At 50.2% G+C, this 9,010-nt stretch overlaps 1 protein-coding gene across 6 annotated transcripts in view; it reads left to right on the top strand.

Annotated features, from left to right (window-relative positions):
- Positions 1-5,432: 5,432 nt before the first annotated feature.
- The window catches only part of Parp6 (poly(ADP-ribose) polymerase family member 6), a 30,578-nt gene continuing 27,000 nt past the window's right edge, over positions 5,433-9,010 (top strand). For 5 of the 6 annotated variants that reach the window (XR_007214194.1, XM_048368609.1, XM_048368608.1 and 2 more), the window contains exon 1: positions 6,064-6,982. The gene's annotated coding sequence lies outside the window, so the exon portion shown is untranslated. Of the gene's footprint in view, positions 5,508-6,063; positions 6,983-9,010 lie in introns of those variants that run through there. The other variant, XM_048368606.1, reaches the window with a different exon arrangement.

The following is a 9,010-nucleotide window of genomic DNA, read 5'->3' as shown; positions in this document are numbered from 1 at the left end:
GAACTCAGGGCCTGGGTGCTGTCTCTGAGCTTTTGTGCTCAAGGCTAGTGTACTATCAGTTCATTTAATGGAGTTAAGAGTCTCCTGGAGGGGCTGGGGATATGGCCTAGTGGCAAGAGCGTTTGCCTCGTATACTTGAAGCCCTGGGTTCAATTCCCCAGCACCACATATACAGAAAATGGCCAGAAGTGGCACTGTGACTCAAGTGGCAGAGTGCTAGCCTTGAGCAAAAAGAAGCCAGGGCCAGTGCTCAGGCCCTGAGTTCAAGGCCCAGGACTGGCAAAAATAAAAAAAAAATAAAAAAGAGTCTCCTGGACTTTCCTGCCTCTGCTGACTTTGAACTCAGATCTCAGCCTCTATTTTTTTTTTTTTTTGCCAGTCCTGGGGCTTGGCCTCAGGGCCTGAGCACTGTCCCCCTCTGCCTCTGGCTTCTTTTTACTCAAGGCTAGCACTCTACCTCTTGAGCCACAGCGCCACTTCTGGCTTTTTCTGTTTCTGTGGTGCCGAGGAATTGAACCCAGGGCTTCATGTTTGCATGGCAAGCTCTCTACCACTAGGCCACCTTCCCAGCCCGTCAGCTTCTTTAGTATAGCCGGGATTTCAGGTATGAGCCACTGGTGCACATCCGAGCAGCATCATTTTGAAAAATTATTTCTATCATCAAGAAATGATAATTCCCATTTATTTCCTTTTCTTTTATGTTGCTGTTAGTGGGTATAAGATAAGCCGCATTTCCCATCCTTAACTGGGCATGACTGAGTTATGTCACAACACCTGAAACAAAATAGCAGCACAGGGCTGGGAATGTGGCCTAGCGGTGGAGTGCTTGCCTCGCACGCATGAAGCCCTGGGTTCGATTCCTCAGCACCACATATGTAGAATCAGCCAGAAGTGGCGCTGTGGCTCAAGTGGTAGAGTGCTAGCCTTAAGCAAAAAGAAGTCAGCGACAGTGCTCAGGCCTTGAGTTCAAGCCCCAGGACTGGCAACAAACAAAATAGCAGCACGTAGGGTGTTTTGCATCATACTTCAGAGTGTGAGTTTGGGGCTGCAGACTGTGACTCTCAGCCTGTAGAGCGGGGAGTGATCTAGGTCAGGGGTTGACAAACTGGACTGTGAGCCAAGTAGCCGTACTTTTTTGTTTGTTGTGTGTGTGTGCCTGTGTGTGTGTTTTGTGTGCCTGGACTGGGGCTTGGACTCAAGGCCTAGCCCCTGTTCCTTAGCTTTTTTTAAACCCAAGATGAATGTGCTACCACTTGGAGCCACAACTCCACTTCCTGCTTTTTGGTGGTTAATGGGAGATAGGAATCTCACATAGACTTTTCTGCTCTCCTGGGCAGGCTTCACGCCATGGTCCTCAGATTTTAGCCTCCTGAGTAGCTAGGATTACAGGTCTGAGCACCTGACTTTTTTTTTTTGCCAGTCCTGTGCCTTGGACTCAGGGCCTAAGCACTGTCCCTGGCCTCTTTTTGCTCAAGGCTAGCACGCTGCCACCTGAGCCACAGCGCCCCTTCTGGCCGTTTTCTGTATATGTGGTGCTGGTTAATCGAACCCAGGGCTTCATGTATGGGAGGCAAGCTCTCTTGCCACTAGGCCATATCCCCAGCCCCCTGACTTTCTTTTTCTTTTCTTTTTTTTTTTTACATTTTAAAATGGTGCCCAAAGCAAAACAAAAAAAAAATAACACAACAGTCATACGGACCTCAGAAACCCTAGGAAACCCTGCCCTCAAACGGAAAGTTTTCTGGACATCATAGACAACTTGTGTAGTGTTTGACTTTACATAACATGGTGTCTTTGTGTATCCATGTATTAGTCTGGACCCTTTCCGTTTTAAAGTGTCAAAAAAAAAAAAAACCCCAAAACAAAACCCAAACACCAATAGTTTAAGCCAATGGAAAATGACTGGGCTCATATAACCAACAATCTAAGAATGAGCCTGCCTTCAGGCATAGCTGGATCTAGGTATTCAAAGGATGAAGCCAGTGCCGTCACACGACATACGCCAGTAATGCCAGCCCTGGGAAGCGGAAGCGGAGGACAGCGAGAGGCCCAGGCTATTGGTGAGAACTCACCTCAACAAGGGACGAGACCACTCACGTCCCACCCTCCTTTCCTTCTGCCCTCCTGCTCTCGCTGTGTAGAACAGAGATCCACAAAGCCGGCCACAGCATGCTTCTGGCTTTTCCCAAATGGTGGCTTAGGGTGCTCAGCAGAAGAGAGCCTGGAGGGGACCCTCAGCTTGCTGGGAGGCAGGCTAACCACCGTGGTATGGGGCTCCCTAAGAGAAACCCCAGTGACCTGGGCTCAAAACCTGGAATGAATAGGTATAAAATCCTCATGATCTTCCTGTGACCCCACAATTAGGTCTCTGTGTTGAGATGGGGACTTTGATTATGTCGGGTATAATTCTTTTTGTTTTGTTTTGCCAGGCCTGGGGCTTGAACTCAGAGCCTGGGTGCTGTCCCTGAGCTTCTTTTTGCTCAAGGCTAGCACTACCACTTGAGCCACAGCACCACTTCCGGCTTTATCTGTGTATGTGGTATGAGGAATCGAACCCAGGGCTTCACGCATGCTGGGCAAGCACTCTACCGCTAAGCCAGGTTCCCAGCCCATGTCTTCTATCTTGAAAACAGACACTGAGGCTGCATTTAAATGATGACTAAGCTGGATGACACCTACAATCCTAACTACTTACGAGGCTGAGAGCTGAGGATTGAAGATGTGGCTCAAGTGGTAGAGCACCAGCCTGGAGTGTAAAAACTAAGACACCGGTGCCCTGGCCCTGACGTTCAGCCCCAGTACCATCACCACAAAATAAATCTGTGTAAAAGAAAGTCTGTCCTGGGAGGTAGGACTCTAGGACCAGGAGACAGGAGCGATGGGTCACCGTGAGGGCTGAGGTCACACAGGGCAGTGACCGGCTTTCTGGCTCGGAGCAACTCACCACGCTCAGCTCCTGTTCGCTGGCTAATGTGCACCCCCCCCCCATAGCTAACTCCCCTGCGTTTACCCCTCACACCACCAGCTCCCTAGGCCGCTCAGCCTCCTGCCATGTAGTATTTCTACCAATGATACAGAAGCCAGAGGGCTTAGGCAGTGTGCCACTCAAGAGTGAAAGGTGGCGGCCTAAGGAAATGAAGAAAGGACACAAGGTTTCTATCAGTACATCTCACCCTGTCCCTAGGGATCCAGAGCCAAAGGCCCCACAGCCAGAGCTCCAGCACCGAGGTCCCAAGTCAAATAAAAGTTACTTTTGTGAAGCTGAGCACTGGTGGCTCGAACATGTAATCCCACCTACTCAGGAGGCTGGGATCTGAAGATCGAGTTTCAAAGCTTACCTGGGCAGGAAAGTCTGTGAGGTTCTTTATTTTCAATTAACTATCAAAAGGCTGTAAATGTTGCTGAGGCTTAAAGTGGTAGAACTAGCCTTGAGCACAAAAGCTCAGGGACAACACCCAAGCTCTGAGTTCAAATCTCAGGACTGGCCCACACGTGCGCACGCACACACACACACACTCAAAGTTACTTAAAAAAACTAATATTTTTATTATTATTAGTTGTACAAAGGAGTTACCATTCAACAAACCAGTTCATGAATATAATGTATCTTTTTTTTCCTTTTGCCAGTCCTGGGGCTTGAACTCCCAGCCTGGGCACTGTCCCTGAGCTTCTTTTGCTCAAGCTAGCACTCTACCACTTGAGCCACACCACCACTTCTGTCTTTTTCTGTGTATGTAGTACTGAGAAATTGAACTCAGGGCTTCCTGCATGCTAAGCAAACACTCTACCACTAAGCCACACTCCCGGCCCAATATATTGTATCTTGATTGACATCACACCTTTCAACATTCTCTTCCATCTCCTCCCCTAGCTTACTTAACTTGGAGGGGAAAAAAAAAAAAAAGGAACCCATCAAGGTGTGGTTTAGAGGATGAATTCTGTTAGCATTTCCCTATGCTTTCAAATTCCTCTCCTCTCCTCTCCTCCCCTCCCCTCCTCTTCTCTCCCTGCCACGCCTCTCCTTTGGCCTGAACTCAGGACTTAGATGAGGTCTCTGAGCCTCTTTGTGCTAGTGCTCTATCACTTGAGCCACAATGCCACTTCTGGCTTTTTCTGAGTAGTTTATTCCCGCCCAGGCTGGCTTGGAACCATGATGCTCACAGGTATGCCCTCCCTCCCTCTTTCTCGCTTTATAAGAGATGCTTTCACTCATTGGCTGGCACTCTACCAACTGAGTCACACCTCTAGCCTTTCTACCTTTCTTTTCCTTGGAACTTCCCAAGACACAAACACTAGAAAATCCAGTATTTCTTCCCTTTCTGCTTTTGTTCTCATTCACTTTTGCTTGGGGAGAAGGATTGGATTTTGCCACTCTACAAGGTGTATGACTGGCAGAGTCTTGGCAGTGTGGATTGTGGCCTAAGGCAGACAAGGCCACACTAAACCAAGCTGCATATGGCTGTGATTCTCTCTGTGTGGACAGCTCAACTGTGGGACCTGACTCATGACCTAAAGAAGAGAGGAACCCACTCTAGCACCCAGACGTGGTTTTCTAGTGCATCCTTGAAGTCTCCATCTCTGGTGGAGATATGATCTGCATCTCAGTATGAAACGGGTTATTTGAAAGCTGAGCACCGGTGGCCCAAGCCCGTAATCCTAGCTAGATTCAGGAGGCTGAGATCTGAGAGGCTCAATTTGGAGCCAGCCAGAGGCAGACAAATCCGAGACTCGTATCTCCAATTAACCAGCAAAAAGCTGGAAAGTGGAGGTGTGGGTCAAGTGGTAGAGATTGAAAAGGCGGAGCGGGCCAGGCCCGGCGTTCAAACCCCAGGACCCGGCCAGGGGGTGGGGTGGGGGGATGAGGATAGTAATTTCATGCATTCACCCTCATACTGTCTCATTCCATCCTCATCACGGCAGCCTGCAGCTCACCAAAGTGTCAGACCGTGGTTTCAAATCCCACAACCGCCAAAACGAATGAGACCCTTAAGTGTTTGAGAGATTAGCAAGAAGTAGGAGGCGATTGGTCTCCAGAGGCTGCTGAAGCCTCCAGCAAGCGGACTCCCCGTTTACCTCCAGACAACCTGGGGCGCGGGCCCTGCGCAGTCCTCCCAGCCACGCGGGGCGCCAAAGCACGCTCCCTCCTTTCGCCCCCGAAACCGCTCTTCCTTTCCCCACGCACCAGGGCGCAGACACCACCCACTCGCTCCGCGCCGCTCCCTCCCAACTGGCGCCCAGTGCGCAGGCGCGCCAGGGCGGGCGCCGCGGGGGCGGAGTCGCGACCCAGCGCGGCCGGCGCGGTGATTGGTCAGGAGCGTGCCACGTGACCCGCGTGAGCTTGCGCAGACTGGCTCAGCGCGCCCGTGACGGAGCGGCTCGGCGTGGGGAGCGCGACCTCGCCCGCCCGCCGGCCCGGCCCCCGCCCCTCGGCCCGCCGCTCCGCCCCCGCGGGGCGTCCCGGGCCGCTCGTCCCCCTCGGCGGCGGCCGCGCGCGGCCCGGGGTCGCCGTGAGTAACTCGCGACGCCGCCCTGTGGGGGCGTCCGCCCCGGGGTCGGCGCGGGGCGGGGCGGGGCGGTGGGCCGAGGGGCTGACGGGCTGGGCGCGCCGGGCACGGCCGAGCGGCGCCGTCCGTGCCGCTCCTGCCCCGGGAGGCGTTCGGTGTCCGCGGGGCTCCCGGCGCACGCCGCAGACGAGCAGGAGCTGTGGGTCCCTAGGCGGCCACGCGGCCCGCCCGGCTCTGGCCTCGCCCGCCGCGGGGAGCCCCACGAGCCTGCGGGCCCCGGGCCGCCCCTCCGCGGCCAGGCCCCGGCACGCGAGCCGGCCGGGCGTCTCCTCGCCCAGAGGCCGGGCTCACCAGCCATCACAGTGCCACACCGGGACCTGGCCGGGAGCCGGGAGCTGACGGAGGCCGAGATCTGAGGGTCGCGGTTCGAAACCAGCCCGGGCAGGAAGTCCGTGAGACCCCCCCCCAAAAAAAAAAAAAAAAGAAAAGGCTGGAGCTGTGATTCAAGTGGTAGAGCGCCAGTCTGGGCACAAAAGCTTAGGGACAGCTCCCAGGCCCTGAGTTCAAGCCCCGGTACCGGCATAAAAACACGAAACAAGACTTTTTTTTTTTTGTGATCCAAACTTGAGGCTTACCTACATTTGGCTATTTCTGTACAACTACGTGAAGCATTCCCCAGTAGCTGTTATCACCCGAAACAATCATGAAGCTTAGCAGCACCCTTCGCTGGGCATGCTTTCTGTAGTCTGTTCTTGGTCCAACTTCTCTCAAAAGCCTTCCTTTGTCTCATTTCCGGAAATCAGATAGATCTCTATTGCTTAATGCATTATTAACAACTCTAATTAGTTAGGACTGTACCACAGAAAAATCAGATATAATTAGGACCTATCAAAACGATCTTGATTTCCAAGGTAGTACTAGCTTTATGCAAGTTGTGTGATGTGCCCTAGGCCTAGAAAAAGTGAAAACTTTGTTCTGGGTCATCTTTCAAGCCATATTGTTTTTTTTTAAAAATGTGTGTGCTTCTGTGAATGTCATGACCCTCAGCTCTCAGCTGCCTTTTTCCAGTCTGTACCTCTTAAGCCCACTTTCCTTCTCTGAGGAAAGGGCATTTAGAATTGAGGATCCAGTCCCTATTGCTAAAGCAGCTTGTTTTGAAAGGGCTGGTTTTCAGAACCATCTCTTCTAGTAAAAATCTCTCTCTCTGAGCTTACTTTTCTTTCCTGTGACAGCAACAGAAACTAAGCAGCCACGGCCCTGGGAGAGATGCTGAGATTTTCTTGACTTCTCCAGTGACAAAGACCTTGAGAAAGTTGGTACTTCTGTCCTACGCTGCCACACCTTTCTACTGCTCACCCAGAACAATCCAGTGCCTCCATCTAAGAGTGTTCCTCTGGGGGTCACAAGATCAACACTTGACTGTTCATTTTCAAATCGTACAAAGATCTTCATATTCTGATTCTCAGCTGCTCCTGAAGGTGAATGAAGTCTTACTTTTAAGAAATGTTTCTAAGTTAGCATATATATAGTCCTTGTATAATGGAATTTCATTGTGACATATCCGTACATAACTATATACTATATATCCCATCAAACTCACCTCCATCTCTTTTCCTCCACTCCCCTTCATTCCTTTTTTTTTTTTTTTGCTAGTCTTGGTGCTTGCACTCAAGGCTTAAGCACTGTCCCTGAGCCTCTTTTTTTGCTCTATGCTAGCCCTCTACTGCTTGAGCCCCACAGCACCACTCCCCTCTTTTTCTGAGTAGTTTGCTAGAGATAAGAGTCTCACAGACTTTTCTTTTACCTGGGTTGACCTTGAATCGAGATCCTCAGCTCTCAGCCTCCTGAGTAGCTAGGATTACAGGTGTGAACCATCAGTGCCCGGCTTCCCTTCATTCCTTCTTAAAACAACTTTAAAAGGCTTCATGGTTCTATTTTCCTACATGCATATCCTAGGTTGGCTATATTCATCTTCATTCACCATCCTCATTGGCCCTCAAGAATCATTTTTCTATGACTTTGTGTCTGTTTAAAAGTATCTTAAGTTTGGGTATGTGGCTTGCATATACAGCTGAGGGGTTGTTCACTAATGCAGGAAATGTTAAGAGGCTGACACATAGAACACAAGTATGGCTTAGCTATGAGGAGTACTGCACGCTTAATAGTAAAGAGGGATAGAGAGTGCCAGTGTGTGTGTGAAAGTGTTGTGTATGTTAGGCTGTTGTGTGTGTTATGGTGTTATACTTCCTGCAGGCTAGTCAGGGTAGCCTTTGAGCAGTATGGATATTTGTGAAGAAGACTTCTAAAAGACAAAGGCTCTGTGGTAGGAAGGTGCTTGCTGTGTTTGGTGTCTTTTTTTTTTTTAATTCTCTGGCACTTCTGGGGGTTGAACTTAGGGTCCAGCACTTGCTAACAAGGTGCTCTGTCACTTGAGCCATCTCCTAAACCCTGCTTCCTATGCTTGAAGGACAGCAAGGAGGTGAGGGTTTAGCCACCCTGTTAATAATATTTCAGGTTGACTTTCTAGGAACAACCTCTGTGAGAGAGGCCTTTGGTTTTTAACTTTCTATCATGAAATGTTCCAGCTATACACAGAAAGTAAGGAGCATAAGATACCCTTATGCCAGGTGCTGGTGGCTCACACCTGTCATCCTAGCTACGCAAGAGGATGAGATCTGAGGGTTGAAGTTCAAAACCAGCCCAGGCAGAAAAAGTATGGGAGACTTATCTTCAGTTAACCACCAGAAAAAAACAGAAGTGGTGCTGTGGCTCAAGTGGTAGAGCACTAGCCTTGAGCTGAAGAGGTCAAGGACAGCGCCTAGGGCCAGAGTCTAGCCCCATGACAGACAGAAGAAAAAAAAAAAAAGACACCCTTATGTACATCATCCCTTAGTGCCAGGTTTAGTTCATCTGTTTTCCCATTTCCTTTATGCATTCATTGGTGTTGAAATGGGATTTTTTTTTTTTTTTTTTTTTTTTGCCAGTCCTGGCCCTTGAACTCAGGGCCTCAGCACTGTCCCTGGCTTCTTTTTGCTCAAGGTTAGCACTCTGCCAACTTGAGCCATAGCGCCACTTCTGGCCTTTTCTATATATGTGGTGCTAAGGAATTGAACCTAGGGCTTCTGTATATGAGGCGAGCACTCCTGCCACTAGGCCATATTCCCAGCCCCTGAAGTGGGATTTTAAAGCAAATCTCAGTTATCAGTTTACTTTATCTCTGAGAACTTCAACTGTATTTTTTTCTTCTAAAGCCTGGGCACGTCCCTGAGCTTCTTTTGTTCAAGGCTAGCACTCTGCCACTTGAGCCATAGCTCCACTTCCAACCTTTTCTGTTAATGTGGTGCTGAGGAATCAAACCCAGGGCACCATCTATGCTAGGCAAGCACTCTACCACTAAGCCACATTCCCAGCCCTCAGTTATACTGTGCTTGCCTGTGACAGTTCTGGGGCTTGAACTCAGGGCCTACTATTTCTGAGCCCTTTTGCTTGAGGTTATTAGTCTACCA

The sequence above is a fragment of the Perognathus longimembris genome, chromosome 20 (genome assembly GCF_023159225.1).
Source record: "Perognathus longimembris pacificus isolate PPM17 chromosome 20, ASM2315922v1, whole genome shotgun sequence".
Taxonomy (NCBI): domain Eukaryota; kingdom Metazoa; phylum Chordata; class Mammalia; order Rodentia; family Heteromyidae; genus Perognathus; species Perognathus longimembris.
This window is presented reverse-complemented; position numbering and strand designations above follow the sequence as displayed.